Raw genomic sequence first — 16,162 nt, 5'->3', positions numbered from 1 at the left:
ATCAGAATCCTGTGTACTAAGAAGCTCCAAGGGAGCTCTGTGGAGGCCCAGGGAACAAAGCTCACTTTACTTCTGATGTATTTTTCCAGGCTATCACATAAATGAATCTGATCTGGAATAAAGGCTAAGGGAAAGAAGGATAATAATTGACTGCACCGCATCCTGGCCCACATTTCTGCTTTTATTATGTATTTTTGGCTGACAACAAGACTTCTAGGCTTTGATCATCCTCTGTCCACATCCTTGTTTTCTGTTGTACATTTATGTTTCTAATGTGGTGAGCTGGCAAGGGATAAAAATATGAGAAGAATGAAAGGAAGGTGAAAGAACTAGTGGGCAAACAATCTAAATTTACAGTCAAAGACTTACTAAAGAATTCCCTTACATAACCATCTATATTAAAGTTTAGTCTTCCTGTAGTATCTCTCTCATCTTCCTTGCCATTCTGGTATATCCCAAGGATTCATGTCCAAAGGGTAATGCTTCTGCAACTACCCAGGGTGCCTGTCACCTCTCTGTATTGATGAGGTTTATTGGCTTCTACATTTACTTGTCTACTGACCTCTTTATTCCTACTGGAATATAAAAAAATTCATGACCACGGCTTGGCACAGTACAAGAATAAAGGTGTGTGTGTGTGTGTGTGTGTGTGTGTGTGTGTGTTATGTGTGTGCGTGTGTGTTCATGTACCAGAGATGCATTGGGGTCGAAGCTGGAACTCAGAATTAATTTTAGCAAATAAACATTAAAAAGGAATGCTTATGTTGTACATCAGTTCAATAAGGGTTAGCTGCATTATGAAAATTATTTATAACATCCTATCCACTGACAAATTCCTAATCAGACAGTAAGTAAGCATTTATTAAGTATTCTGTGTCAGGAACTATGTTAAATTATATAGATATAAAGAAAGACAAAAAAAGGTCCCTGCCCTCAGAGAACTCACATTCTAATGGAGAAGACAACATGCAAACAACGTGTGTATGTGAATTATGTACATATAATATATAAGGATATATGGTGTAGATGGGAAATAGTCTCAGAGTGAAGTTATGACTGATGAAAGGGATAAGGACATGCCTGTAGCAGAAGGTAGGATTTGATTTCAGTCTTGAATGAAAACAAGTAAGAGGGAAGGTAGATGTGAGGAGGGATAGCAATATAAATAGTGAGAGTAGACAGTAAAAGAAGAGAGAGTCTAATCATGGAATATCTTGGGAAAAAATAGCAAGAACACCAGTGACACTGGGTTGTAGAGAATTTTGAAAGGACTGAAAAAGTGGGAATAAGTAATGTTGTAAAGGAATTCAAAATACAAATAGGGAGATTTATATTAAATCTTTGAAATAATGGGGGTTACATTCAGACCTACATTTAAGGAAGATCACTATGATAACTGAATGGAAGATCAACAGGAGTGTGGTAGATTTGAGTCAGGAAGACTAATTAGAAGACTTTTGTCATTCATCTCTTATCCAGGCAAGATATGATAAGGATCTACAATAGGGTGTTGATTGTGTGAGACCAGAGAAGGATATCTATTTGACAGATTTTGTGAAGGTGGAAATGACAAGACAACAACATATTGAATAGTTGGGGTGAGTGCAAGTAAAGAACAATGATAATACCTAAAGTGATATCCTAGGAGATTGGTAGGGTTGTTATCCTTATTAGTAATAAAGAAGTTGGTCAGAAAATATTGGGAAATAATGGGTTCTTTTTTTGAACTCGGCTTTCAAATGCTTGTAGGTCATCCAATTGTATATATCTAAAAGGAAATTGGAGACATGGGACTAGATTTTAGGAGAGATTTTAGGGCTAGAATAATATGTCTGAGAATCATATTCACAGAAATCATAACTGAATTCACTGCAGTGGATAAAATAGTATAAAGTGAGTTTGGAGGAAGAGAAGAAGAGGGCCCTAGAAAGACTCTGGGAAACACCTATACTTAGTTGTCACTGCTAGAAAGAAAAACCAGTAAAGGAGAATGAGAATGAGAGGTTAGGTAGAATAAAAACTGGGAGAGCTATCACAAAAACCCAGGGAGGAGAGAGTATCCATAACAGGATGTTAAAGTGTTAAGGGAAGCCCTGAGCTCAAAGAGAATGAGGATTGAGAAAAAAAGGCATTACATTTTGTAATAAAAGGGCATTACTAACTTTAGAGAGAGCATTTTCAGCTGAATTGTGAGACAGGAAGTCATGCTTCAAAAAGTTAAGAAGAGAATGAAAGAAGAGGAAGTGGAGACACTGATTATAGATACATTCTTTAGGAGTTAAGCAATAAAGAAAGAAGAAATATAGCTGGTTGGAATGGTTGAATCAAGCAAAGCCCCTTCTTTCTGTCCCTTCCTTCCTTCCTTCCTTCCTTCCTTCCTTCCTTCCTTCCTTCCTTCCTTCCTTCCTTCCTTCCTTCCTTCCTTCCTTTCTCTCTCTGTTTCTTTCTCTCTCTCTTTCGAGGAGGACATGTGTATATTTGTAGGCATTGGGGAAAATGCATATAGTTCATATATATATACATATATATATATATATGATATAATTTATCATAGTAGGAGAATGGGGTTGGTAGAGGGGCCAATCTCCTGAAGAAGACATGATAGAATGAAATAAAGGATTTATGTACCTTGAAAAAGAGAAGGATCACCTGGTCTTAATGTGAGATAGGGATGAAGCAGAGAGTGGAGGAAGATATCCAAATGGTGAAATGAAGCAGATGGGATAAGAGAGAGTTGTTTTCAAAGGGCCTCAACTTTTACGTGAAATATAAGACTAAGCTCTCAAATAAGATGGAAGGGAGGAGAGGTGCCATGGAACTTTAAGGTAAGATGAAAAAGTTTGGAAAAGCTTCTTTGGTGTGTGAGGTAGCAGAGAGATTTGAATGTTATAAAAGGATTTTGTTGCATTAGAGAGAACTCTGTTAAGATAATATAATGCGCCAGTAAACCCGTTTTTATGATTTTCTCTAGCTCTGTGGAGTAGTGTATTTGGTGTAATCTAGGGTTTGGTTCAGTACAGAATGATCAGCAATAGAATAAGTGATCAAGAAACTCAAAAGTAGAGGACAGGATGGAAGTGAACCGGTTCATCCTGGGAGTGAGATAGGGAAAGAAGGGAAGTATAGCCATTGTGATGATGTTGTCTTTGGAAAGAATTGAGGGGTATGAAATTTGGAGATGAGGAAGAGGAGAAAGGACAAGGTTATAAGATGCAAGGAAGGGGGAATAGGTAGAATGGTGCAACATTATGATCAAATAAAGGATATTTGAAGTTAACAAATTGGTTATAGCAAGATGAAGTGTGTGACCATTTCTATAGTTAAGACAGAGAGGAGGAGGTAGATCGTAGGAGTTGAGTAGACTGATAAACTGCAGTTAAAATGCTAAGAAATTTCTTGGCACCTATTATGCCCTTCATAAATGTTGAATTGGAGTGAATGAGGTCAGAAAGAACACACTATTTGGAGGCAGAAAATATAGTTTAACCCCATGCTTACATTTTGACCTTGGGCTCTTTGAGACTTAATTTTCTCCTTTTCAAATAGGGCAATAATACTTGCATTAAGGTTTGTTGTGAAAATTAAATATGATAATGTTTTTGAAAGTCTTGTGATTATGAAACAGTATATACGCAAAACTGCCACTATTTTCTCAAGGATTTATATAGACACATGTTAATATGAATTACTGCTTAATAATATCAAATTATTTTAAAGTGTGTTGAAACTGTTGTTGAATAAATTAAGACATATATGAAGTTTGGCATACAATTTCATTGAAATAATTCTAACAAAAAATGAAAACAAAAAACAAAAAAGAAAAATTGTATTTCAATTCTCATGATACATATCTTTACATGATTAAAAGGGGACATTAATAGAGAGCAAAATATATTTATCACTTTTTTGATGGCATTACAACAGAAAGTAAAAATTGATTTGAACTCATTGAAGTGGCAATTAACTTTAGGTGTGCGCTTTGTTATAATTCAGAAATCCTGGCATTTCTTTCAACTTCTTTTCTTTAAGAGGTTCTGCTTTTAACAAAGGTTTGGTGAGTATGCATTATGTGTACTGTATTGTCCTATGTGCTGAAGTGCAGGCCTAGCTTGTGACTTGAAATTTGGATAGGTTTTCTCATTTTTTAGTTTGAAAAGTAAAGTACTGAAATAAACAACAACAAAAGGATGCAGACCTTCCACTTAAAATGAGCATGTATCTACTCTGGCATTCACAGTTGATAGAAAAGTAATTGTTTTTGGAGAAGTGCTTAGGAATTACAGAAGAGGAACATCAAAGAAATAAAATAAAGATGCATAATAAAGTACATTAACAGGTGAAGATGAAACACATTACAGTCCTACATGCTATACAATGGAAGACTTTTTTTTCAGATTCTAATCTTTAACAAAAAAAATTTATTAATGCAATTAATGATGAAAAAATCCTCTTTGTTGTGTATTCCTCCCCCTTTCCTCTGACAGAAAACTTTTATTCTCCAATTTTGTTGTTAAACTCAGCAATTAGTAATTGCACAGAGAGCATCATTGTTTAGAATGAATATCTTATTGGTACTGTAATGCCTATACTATACATCAGGAAAAGTGAAACTGAAAATATACAAATTCAAAACAATATACCAGTATAAGATAATTAGAGCTTTTCCTTCACAGAGTCAAGATGGCAGAGGAGGGGACACTGCAAGCTCACTACACCTACCTCTAAACAATCATAAACAACTAAGAATGCTTTAAAATGAATCCTGCAGTGGCAGAACCAACTGAAGACAGGGTGAAGCAACACCCATAAGAACACAGTGGAGGGACAGCAAGGACTGGTACAGGAAGGGAGTCCAGTATACCAGGTCCATGGCTGAGCTTGTTTTGATCCAGTGCAAAGTGGCAAGGAGAGGAGAAAAACTGGATTCAGTCCAGTCTCAGCAGGGATGAATGGGAATCAATATGGAGCACCCAACAGCAGGAGTAGTATGAGCCAGCATAGTCCAACCATAGCAGAGCCTTGAGTGACAGTAGGAGGAGCACAGACCAATAGGATCCATGGTAGGGAAAGGGTGACTCCCCTCATATACCTGTTGTTTTTTTTTCTTATTTAGATGTTTCCCTTGGTTTCTGTGGCATCAATACCATCTGCTGTATTAGGTCAGAAAAGCAGCATGCCTGCCCATAGCTACCCAGCTAAGCCACCTCTGCAGAGTATGGACTCCAAGATGGAAGAAAGAATCCAAGCAGAGCCCAGGGCCTGGAAGAGATCACCCTACAAGCTTGAGGCAGTATTTTCTCCATCCCAGGAGGGGAGCTGAACATCAATATATAGGCAAGGTTGTTTAAAAAGCTGCCCCAAATGAGCAAAAGACAAAGAACAAACCCAGCCCTGGAAAACTATTTCAGTGTAAGGTAATTAAAAGTGCATAAAAATTCCCGATTGTGTGAGTTTTAATATTTAATGAAATTTCTTGCTTTTAGTTTGGTCCATCCTGATTTACTGAACATGGAGGTGTGACCAGAGATAAAACATCCTCATGAGAAATGCTGGGAATCACTTATTGAGGTACACCGGATCAGTCCTTTCCCTGTTCTAAGAGCCCTTGGTCTCTTTTAACCAATCAGTATGTCTCCTATTTGAATGTTTTTTGATATTTCAATATATATTACTGTCATTTATATAGTTCAGTTCATACATAGATACATACATGTACAATGTCATGTATATAATTTATATAGAATAAATAACAGTACAATATATCTCTCTATATAAGTAAATTCTTCACTCAGATGTGATAAAATAAGGAAACACAATCACAATGGATAAACTCCAAAAGTCAGAATAGTTCTGCATAGGTAAGTCACTTTCAACCTTGAGACACCAAAACCACAAAAAACAAACAAACAAAAAAAAACTTTATTTCTTTATAGTGTTCTGAACATTGGTTCTTTGGGAATTTCTGAGGGTTGTAAACCCCAGAAAAGGGGTACCGTCTGGGAGAGGGCAACCATGTGTGCAAATAAAACTTCCTCCTCAGATGAATTGAATCTGATATTATCAGCTCTCATTTAATCATTTCGATCTGCCCCAGTTCTGGTGAAGAAAGCTGCTAGGATTGGTGATTCCAGCAGATTTTGAATGTAGGAAGGTTTGGGAAGCTTCTTTACCCTCTGCCACACCACAGCAAGCACTGAATTTATATAATGCCCTTCTTCCAAGGAGAGACAGTATTAGGTCTGGTGGGTAGAGTGCTGGGCTTGGAATCAGAAGGAGCTGGCTTGAAATCTAGCCCCTGACATTTATTGTGCGACCCTGGATAAGTCAATTCATCTGTCCCTGTTTTAGACAACTCCTTTGTATGCTTCTCCCAAGCTGGAGATGAGTCACAAGGCTGAAGAAATCCAAACAAGGATCTCAAAGTAATTCATGTTCATTTTGTCACGCCATTACTGGAAGTTTGGGGCTGGTATTTTAATATTCACATTTCACAGGTAACCAAAATGTGAAGGGAAAAAAGCAGTCACAGAGGCAGAAAGCACACATTCTCAAGCCCCTCGCGTATTCTTTGCCGAGCACATTTCTTCCAGTGTGCTTCTGTAGTGTATGGATCTCTCCCCAGCTTTACCTCTAATGAAAGCTGCATTATTCATACAGCTGCTGAATTCTGACAGGCAGGAGAGTGTTAGCGAAAATGTGTTATATCTATCCCACGTCAGTTGAGTTCAGTGCTGTGGAGCAAAGCAGCAACAAAATTAAGCCATATTACCTCCGAAGGAAGCCTTTTCTGCTGCCACGGTATTATTGGGAGCAAGATTTGTTTTCTTTTCTTCACAGACCTTCAAGCTTGCCCATCAGGTAATGAGGTGGACTGAAGAAATCAACATCAGCCTCGTCTTTGCCACCCAAGCAGTTCCCTCAAGCGCACTATTGCTTTGTGCCGCTGCCTGAGGGACCACATGTGTGCCTGACGTGCCTGATTTCCTGACTGAAAACCTTACAGGCTCCTTGCCTTGCTGGGTTTTCAATACTCCAAAGCTATTCTTTTGCCTTTCAGATTAGGTTCTCATCACTCAGAATCTTCCCTTTTCTTGGAACAGGTGAAGTCTTGTCTGAAAAAGAATTGACAAGGGCTGGAAGAAAAACCTTCAACTTATCCGTCCCTCAAGCTTTTTCCTTCTGAAAATGAGGTCGTCATATTGTGATGAAACGGTTCACATGTTAAGGAAGCGCTGCCTGCAACCCCAAATGCCAGTTTATTCCTGCCCCCGCCAGCAGCAGCTCCAATTCCTCATCAGGTGATTTGACTTCAGAGCAAGTCTGGGAGGAGTTTTCCACAGCATTTTATAAGGCTTTCAGGCAAATCTTCACACACCGTCATTTCCTGAACTGTCTAAAAAGGACCAGAAGAGAGGTTTTTTCTGCATAATTTAGTGAAATTGCAATCAACAACCAATGATACTGAGGGATTCCTGACTTCAGTTTTGCCAGTAATTTTAATTACTGACATTATTTGCTACAGGGATGACAATGTGTCTGGGTGGCCTGCCAATTTAGTAATTATAGCATAAATTGGTTTTATGATTCCAAGGGCTTTCTTTGTGAAGCCAGTATCTCTTTAGGAAGCTAAATGATTAGATGTAACTTCCTGCTGGGAGAATAAATCCTTAGGGAGTCTGGCAATCGGCATCATAGGCATGTAATGATAGATGAGGAGGGGTCAGAAAGCTTAGTATGAAACCATCACTGGGCCTCGGGATAATCTAGGCAATATTTGTCTAAATGAAGCTTGCCAACCTAACAGCATTATGAATGGTAGTCAAATTATCCTATGACTGATGTATGGGAAAATTTAAAGTTTATCCAAGTGCTTAGGCTGCACACTACAGAACATGCCAAGGACCCTGAAGCCTGAAAAGAAGGCTCAGTGGATTCAAAATGTGGCATTTCTGGCTTATCCATTCAAGGTTGTTGAAAAAGATGAATCAGGTTCTATGCCCTACCTGCTCAGGAGTCCTTTTTGGTGTACTCAATATAATATTAACATATATGCTATGTATTATGAGAATCTTAGCCAAGTAAGGAAACAAGCAATGATTAAATACTCTCACAACAACCTTGAGAGATAGGTGTTATTATCCCCATTTTACAGTTGGGGAAACAGAAGCAGATAACATTTAAAAGATTTGCCCAGGGACACAGTTAACAAGTGTCAGGTCAAATTTGAACCCAGGTCTTCTTGATTCCAGACCCAACACTTTATCCCCTGAGCTACCCAGTTGTCTTTCTAGAGAGAGCAGAGAGGGAGCCACCTTCAAAGCCAAGGAAATCTGCATTCAAGTCTTACTTCTGACACATACTGGCTGCATGACTCTGGATAAATTATTTTATTTCTCAGTCTTCTAGGAAACTCTTTTAAAGCTTCCCAGAAGATGCTGACTTTAATTATTAAAGGGATTTTCCTCCCTTAGAATTTCCTTATACTAAAGAAATCACCGTTTCTTATCCCTTGTGTTGATCTGCTGCCGGTGCTCTTGCTGCTATGTATTGGGGATGTGCATTTGTACTGGACAGTACTTTGTAGTTTGTATAATTACCTGTGCCTGTGTTTTATGATAGTTTACATATGTGTACAATGTATGTTTGCAGATGTTTTTGTTTGCCCCATCTAATCCCCAATTCCCAGGAAATTGGTATCTTTTTTGTCCATCGGCAAGGGACATGTAAGCCCCTCTCAGCACTTTGGACTTTTGAGACACCCCCATTCATTCTTTTTAACTTCTCAGATGGCAGGATATGGAAGAGAGATGTTATATCCTCTATTCATGGAGGACAGAGGGAGTCACTGTAAAATGCCTGGATGTGCATGGACCTCAGATCTGAAAAAATTGGACCCAAGAGCAGCTGGGGATCATCTCTCCTTTTTTCATATATTGGTGATAGTCAAATGATGCCACATTGGTAGTAATTTCTTTGGCATTTAGGCAATTTCAGTGTTGGATTTCAATGTGGGATTGGAGAGAGAGACTTTGGATTGGAGGTCTTGGGTAATGACAGAATTGAGAACCTGGGACCCGAGAAGAACACATTTTTTTTTTCCATGTAGCTCTCTCTGGCTTTGTGAATCACTTAAACTTTATTTGTGCTTTCTAATTCTCTTGTGAATTAATGGACTATACTCAACTCCCAATTCAGGGGGAGATGGCAGGGCTATGACAATTCATTGAACTTATTAACTTTCAACATACTTTCTGTCCTATATTTAGAAGACTGATAAAAGTGAAGTCAGACTCCAGCCTACAGGATGTTTCTGCTTAGGGAGGGACTGGTCCAGTAATTGGCTGCAATGTATAATCTATATTACATGTGTTAATATTTCTCCTTATGCTATACATTTGCAAAGCTAATTAAATTATGTATTTAAATTGTGAACTTGAGGGCATCTAGATAATTGAAGCCACATGAAAGAAAAAAATTATTAAAGGAAGCTGACCAAGTAGTTGGCGGCTGAATCAGAAATTGATTAAGGCATATTCTTAGTTAGGAATATTCAATGTAATAAGGCTGAAGAGGGACAAGGGAAAGAATGCTCACTGATTAGCTGCTACATGCCACCAGATTCTGATTGGTGACAGGATCCAGATGGCTATATTTTATGCTTGTTACATACATAAAGGCCTTTTGTGAAAATTTTGTTCTGTTACTTTCTAGGAATCTAGAACATGTCTATTTGCCAAGAAATAAAGCGATAAGGTTACATGTCCAAGCCAGCCATTAGCAGCCTAATTAATTCAAACTATCCCTCAGATGACTTAGTAAATAAGCATAATGAATAATATGTATCACAATATCTCTAGGAAAATAAATTTCAAATTCCAACCAGGAAAACCAAGAAAGCATATATTCACTATTATAGCTCTGTTACTAGGAAGCAGATGCTTCCCTTCCTTCTGTTACTTTTTCTGCCAGACAGCTAGTATGAATATACCTCCAGATCCTTTCTCTGCCTTTTGGCTAAGATCACGTGTAGCATCAGAGCTAAGACACTGGAAAGGTTCCCTACAATGAGGAAGCAAGGAGAGGAATACATTGAAGGAGATCATTCTGAAGGACAAGAGGTGGGATAATTGGATCAGGGGTCTGGTAAATATTGAATGATGATCATGAGACAAAGTTTATATTCTCTTTGCTCTCACTTGTCTCTTCTTCCCTTTTTTCTTTTTCATGGTTACTCATCAATAGTTAGCCAATGAGAATTTATTGATCCAGGTGCCATTGACCTGTGCTGGTGAATGTTTAGGAGTAGAGATCAGAGGGAATTTTCCATCTATTTTTTCTTCCCCTTGATTTAACAGATGATTAGCCCTCTTCTACCCTGTATTCTACTATTGAAATTATGGAAAGACCATATAATATAATCTGTTAGCTTAGACAAAGAGAAAATGGCAATTAAAATCCCATAAATTAATGTATATTTGCTTAATATTGATTTTATCTTTGAGAGCAAAAATTGAAATCTTGCTTGATATTTGCTATTAAAAATTCAGTCAGGCTAGTGGTTCTTTTTTCCCATGTTAAGGGAAAATAGGGGAGGAATGGGAATACTAATGCTTTCAGGTAGATTAGGAGAATCCCTGTGATTACCTAACTTGCATTTTCATTTTGTACAATAGACGTATGTTAATGAAAAACTTTGAAACATAATAAAAAATGCTTGAGTGAGCTCTGTTGAAGTAATGATACATTTTGCTTTGTCATGCCATTTTAAGGGAATTCAAATTATTGAAGTTAAGAAAATTAGCTGGGAAAGGTCACTTCCCCCCTCACCATCATCATCATTGACAACAATAACAACACCATCAGATATTTTTTAAGTACTCTTCAGCCTACTATACATACATACATACACACACACACACATACACACACACATATATATATATACATATATATATATATATGTAGCTCTATTCTTGGGCATATTGAAGAATACAAAAGTACATGCTAAAAATTCATACTTCCAAGGAGCTTACATTCTAGTTTAGAAAGCCAATTCTTTAACATGTGGGCATGAATGCATGCTTTAAAACAATTATAAATAACTGTAAAATTATAGGTTGTTGTAGACTATAAATACAAAAGGAGATCATTCCAAAAAAAGAGGTCAAAGTGGACTAGTGTAATCAGGAAGGCTTAATTTAGAAGAGTATTTAGATGCATCAGGAGGGATACAAAGGGCCAAATAAGTGGAAAGGAGACACCTTGGGTATTTGATGTTAATTAGGTGTGCACAGGATCAAGAAGCCCTATTTCTTTTCCAACTACTTCTTTCAGAAACTCTTTTGGAAAGGCCAGTTTAGCTGAATTTTGATAGACTCATTACTGCAAACTGGATATCAAGTACTGAATTTTTTTGACCGCTGTTAATCATGAAGACCATTTACTTAAGTATAGAGAGGTTGTGGTTTCTGTTGGTGATAGGGATACCTACATCAATAAAATCCTAGGTCTTTGGAATTATTAAACTCTAACAGCATACTTATTTTGAGGCATACCCTTAGTCAGTTATCACAGGAATTCATACATGGATATAGAATTTTTTTTCTTTATTCAAGAGAGATTTTTAAAAGCTCCCAACATACAAAGCTTGCTCTCTCATTGTCAAAATTACTTCTCCATAGCTATGAGAATTAAAAATAGTGTGGAAGGCTGAAGTATTCTTTTTTCCCTTTACTCTAAAACAGCCTCTAAAAACAATGATACTCTCCTGTCTCTTAGATTCACAAAAAGGTCATTTTAAAGAATGCTTATTTGCTTTGTGTGAACATGAAAACCAACAAAATGTTACCCTGCAAAAAATTAAAAAAAAAAACTCTTTTTGCTTTTATTGTGGCAATTGTTGTGTGAGGCTAATTTAGAAAGTATGCTTCTTGTGCTCTCTAAAGACTAAAATCTGATATCCTTTATTTTGAGTTTGGGATTTTAATTATAAGTAAAGAGAACTATGTAGTCAATCTTTTCATGAAATGGCCTAAATGTAATATCTCTCAATGACTGTTATTATATTATGTAGCTTTATATCTTTTATTATCAACAGTATATTGCTATAATATCCATGTAAATTTATGAAATAAATATCTACTGAAGCCCATATGAGATTATTCATTAGCTTAGATAAAGAGGAAATAGCATTTAAAAACCTCATAAATTAATGTATATTTACTTATTATTGATCTTATCTTTAGAAACAAAAATTGAAAGTGTATTTGATATTTGTTACTAAAATAATTTGATCAAAGAAATTTGACATTTTCTTTGTAATTTGATTAGATAACTCTAAAGATCCTTCATTCTCTAGAGCTGTGGTTCAATGGATCTACTACATAGTCTAGCCAAAATAGGGTAGCTAGGCGATACAATAGATAGAGTGCGAGACACAGAGTCAAGAAGATTACTCTTTGTCATTTCAAATATCTTCTCAGACACTTCCTAGCTGTATGACCCTGGGAAAATCACTTCAATCTGTTTGCCTTTACTTGCCTTTACTGTAAAATGAGCTAGAGAAGGAAATGACAAATTACTCTAACATTTTTTCAAAAAAAAAAAAAAAACAAACCCACGTGGTTCAAGAAGAGTCAGATATGACTAAAATGATTGAATACTAACAACTAATTAAATGAGCTGGTTTCTTTTAATTTGATTTTGTCTCCCTTTTACCTAGATCATGTATCTACTTTGATCTTATCTATGTAATTGGCACAAAGCATTGTTCTATACCTAGTTTCTGCCAAACTTCTTTCCACTCTTCTTAGCAATTTGACCACATGGTGAATTCTTATCCCTCAAAATTGGACCTTTCCTTTTGTCAAATACAAAGTTACTGCTATATTTTACTGCTTTTGCTATATGTCTGTTCTATTCCACTGTTCTACATTTGTTTTTCTTAGCTAGTACCAGATAGTTTTGGATAATTATTGCTCTATAATACAATTTAAAATCTGGTACCAATAGGGCACATTCCTTTATACTTTTTTTCATTAATTCCTATTATATTTTTACTTTCTTTTCTTCTAAATGAAATTTTGTTTTTCAATATATTTTTGAATATTATTTTTTTGAAATTTTGCAATTCATGTCCCCTCTCTCCCTCACACTTCTTTCTCCTCTTTATGAATGTAGGTAATATGATATTATATATGTATGTATATATTATTATATAATACACATTTTCCTGTTTGTCATGAAAAAAGACAAATCCTAATTTTACTAGAGGAAAATACATGGAGGAAATATAGCAAAGAGTGGTATATTTCAATTAGTATTCAGACTGTGTTACTTTTATGGTGGTACATATTCTTTTTTTGTTGTTGTTGTAATCCTTTAAAATTGGCCTAGATTTTTGCCTAATTGATACTGGTTAAGTAATTCATAGTTGATCATCACACATTATTGTTGTTATTATGTATAACATTCTCCTTCCACTTAATTTTGCATCACATTATAGGAGTTTTTCCAAGTATTTTTTTGCAATTATCTTGTTTGTCATATCTTGTGGCAAAATAGTATTCCATTATAAGCATAGACCACAACTTGTACAGCCATTCCCTAATTGATGGACACACCATCAGTTTCCAGTTCTTTACCACCCCAAAAAGAACTCCTAAAAGTATTTTAACAGGTGGGTTCTTTTTCCTCTATCTTTAATTTTTTTGGGATATAGAGTGGTATTGCTGGGTCAAAGGATAAGCATGACTCTTTGGGCATGGTTCCAGATATAGTTGTATCAATTGCAGCTCTACTAGTAATATATTAGTGTCGTGCTGATTTTTCCACATTCCCTTCTCCATTTATCATTTCCCTTTTTTGTGTTAATATAGTTTTAATTTCTTCATCTGAGAATTGCTTGTTCATATCCTTTGAACATTTGTCAATTGGGACATATTTTGGATTCTTATAAATTTGTCTCAGTTCTCAATATAAATGAGAAATGAAGCCTTTTTCAAAGAGACTGGCTATAAAGATTTTCCCCAGTTTGTTGTTTGCCTTTTAATCTGGGTTGAATTGTTTTGGTGTGAGCAGAAACTTTTAAATTTAATGTAGTCAAAATTATCAATTTTATATCCCATAATATTCTTTATATCTTGTTTTGACCTAAAGTCTTCACATATCCATTGGCCTAACAGTAGACTATTTTGTGCTTTTCTAATTTGTATTTGGTATCACCATTATTTCTAAATCATGTGTTCATTTTGACAATGCCTTGGCATATGGTATAAAGAGTTTGCCTGTGTCTAATTTATGCCATTCAATTTTTCAGAGTTCCAGGAAGATTTTATCAAAAACTAAGTTTTTTCCAAAAACTTGGATTTGGCTTGACAAAAATCTGGATTACTATGGTCATTTACCATGGTGTGTTGAGTGTCTAATCTATTCCACTTTCTGTCTTACTCAGTATCAGATTGTTTTGTTGGTTGCTACTTTATAAGATAGTTTAAGATCTGTTATAGCTAAGCCAAATTCCTTCATTTTTTTCATTAATTCCCTTAATATTCTAGCTATTTTGTTCTTTCATGTGAATGTTGTTATTTTTTTCACTCTATATGATAATTCTTTGGTAATTCTTTATGTAACTGAATAAATAAATTCAGGAAAAAACTGTCATTTTTATTATATTGATTCTGCTTACTCGTGAGCAATTAATTTTTTCCAGTCGTTTAGATCTGTCTTTATTTGTATGAAAAGTATTTTGTTGTTTTGATCATGTAGTTCCTGAGTTTCTCTTGGCAGGTAGACTTCCAAGTATTTTATATTGTCTACAGTTATTTTAAGTGGGATTTCTATTTCTATCTCTTGCTGGTGGGCTTTATTGGTACCATAGAGGAATGCTGATGATTTTTGTGGGTTTATTTTATATCCTGCAAATTTGCTAAAGTTATTAATGGTTTTTCAGTTTTTTGGCTGATTCTCTAGGTTTTCCTAGGTAAACCATCATATCATCTGTAAAGACCTTTTATTTTCTCACTACTTCATTCCCTCTATTTCTTCTTCTCCTCTTATTGCTATGAATAGCATTTCTAGTATAATATTGAATAGTAGTGTTAATAATTAGCATATTGTTTCACTTCTGATCATATTGGGAAGGCTTCAAGTTTAACCCCCTTTGCTGATGGTTATAGATAGAAGTTATTTATTATATTAAGTAATGCTCCATTTATTCCAATGCTCTCTAGTGTCTTTAATAGAAATGGGTGTGGTATTTTGTCAAAAGCTTTTTTATATAGTCCATGTTAATAGTTTTCCTAATATTGTACCATCTCTGCATTCCTGTTATATAATCTATCTGTTCATAATATATGGACCTTGTTATGCATCAAAAGGAACTGCTTTCTAGTCCCCATTCTTATGCTGTCTTTCCAAAATTCCATAAATCTAATCCTAATGTTTAGGGATGATTCTTCCTCCCCCATCTCTATCTTTTAGAATCCCTTTATTCTTTAAACATCTCTTTCCAGTTCTATTTCTTGAAACCTATACTAATTCAAAATTGTAAAAATTTTACATTGTAAAATATCTCATAATATTTTTACTAGGACCTGTTATTAATTATCTTGTTTCCATATACTCCTTGGTTATTGTTTATATATATTTACTACCTTGTAAATTTTTTTGGAAATGGAGGTTATATCTGTTTGTTCCTATATACTAAGTCTAGGACAGTGCCTTGCGTGTTCTAAGTATTTACTAAAAGTTTGATAGATAGTGAAATACTGAAAAAAAAAATCTGAGAATAACTAAGATGAAAGAGCTCCAGGGACAGAATGTCCAATGAGATTTTTTTCTTTTAAAAAAGGACAGAAATGAATAATGAACCTATTAAGTTTTTTCTGTGTTCACTCTCTGATTCCTGCTAGACTCATTGATTTTTAAAAATACACTCTAAATTGTACAATGTACATGGTTCAGTGCTATTTTCATGACTACCAGAGAGACATAAAAGTTTACTATGTCATAATGCATTTCTTTCTTCTTTTTGCCTTAAAAAAAACCCCAAACCTCATGTTCTGTCTTAGAATTGATACTGGGTATTGGTTCTAAGACAGAAGAAGGACTAGAAATGGGGGTTAAGTGACTTGACAATGGTCACATAGGTAGGAAGTGTCTG

General features: G+C 35.5%; 1 long non-coding RNA gene across 2 annotated transcripts in view; it reads left to right on the top strand.

Annotated features, from left to right (window-relative positions):
- Positions 1-14,599, top strand: part of LOC103093234 (uncharacterized) — a 436,070-nt gene extending 421,471 nt beyond the window's left edge. For both annotated transcript variants that reach the window (XR_008914051.1, XR_008914052.1), the window contains one exon: positions 5,114-14,599. This is a non-coding gene — a long non-coding RNA (uncharacterized LOC103093234). The remainder of the gene's footprint in view (positions 1-5,113) is intronic.
- Positions 14,600-16,162: the final 1,563 nt, after the last annotated feature.

Source organism: Monodelphis domestica, chromosome 8, assembly GCF_027887165.1.
Source record: "Monodelphis domestica isolate mMonDom1 chromosome 8, mMonDom1.pri, whole genome shotgun sequence".
NCBI lineage: Eukaryota > Metazoa > Chordata > Mammalia > Didelphimorphia > Didelphidae > Monodelphis > Monodelphis domestica.
The sequence above is the reverse complement of the archived record's forward strand: the minus strand, read 5'-3'. Positions and strand labels throughout refer to the sequence as shown.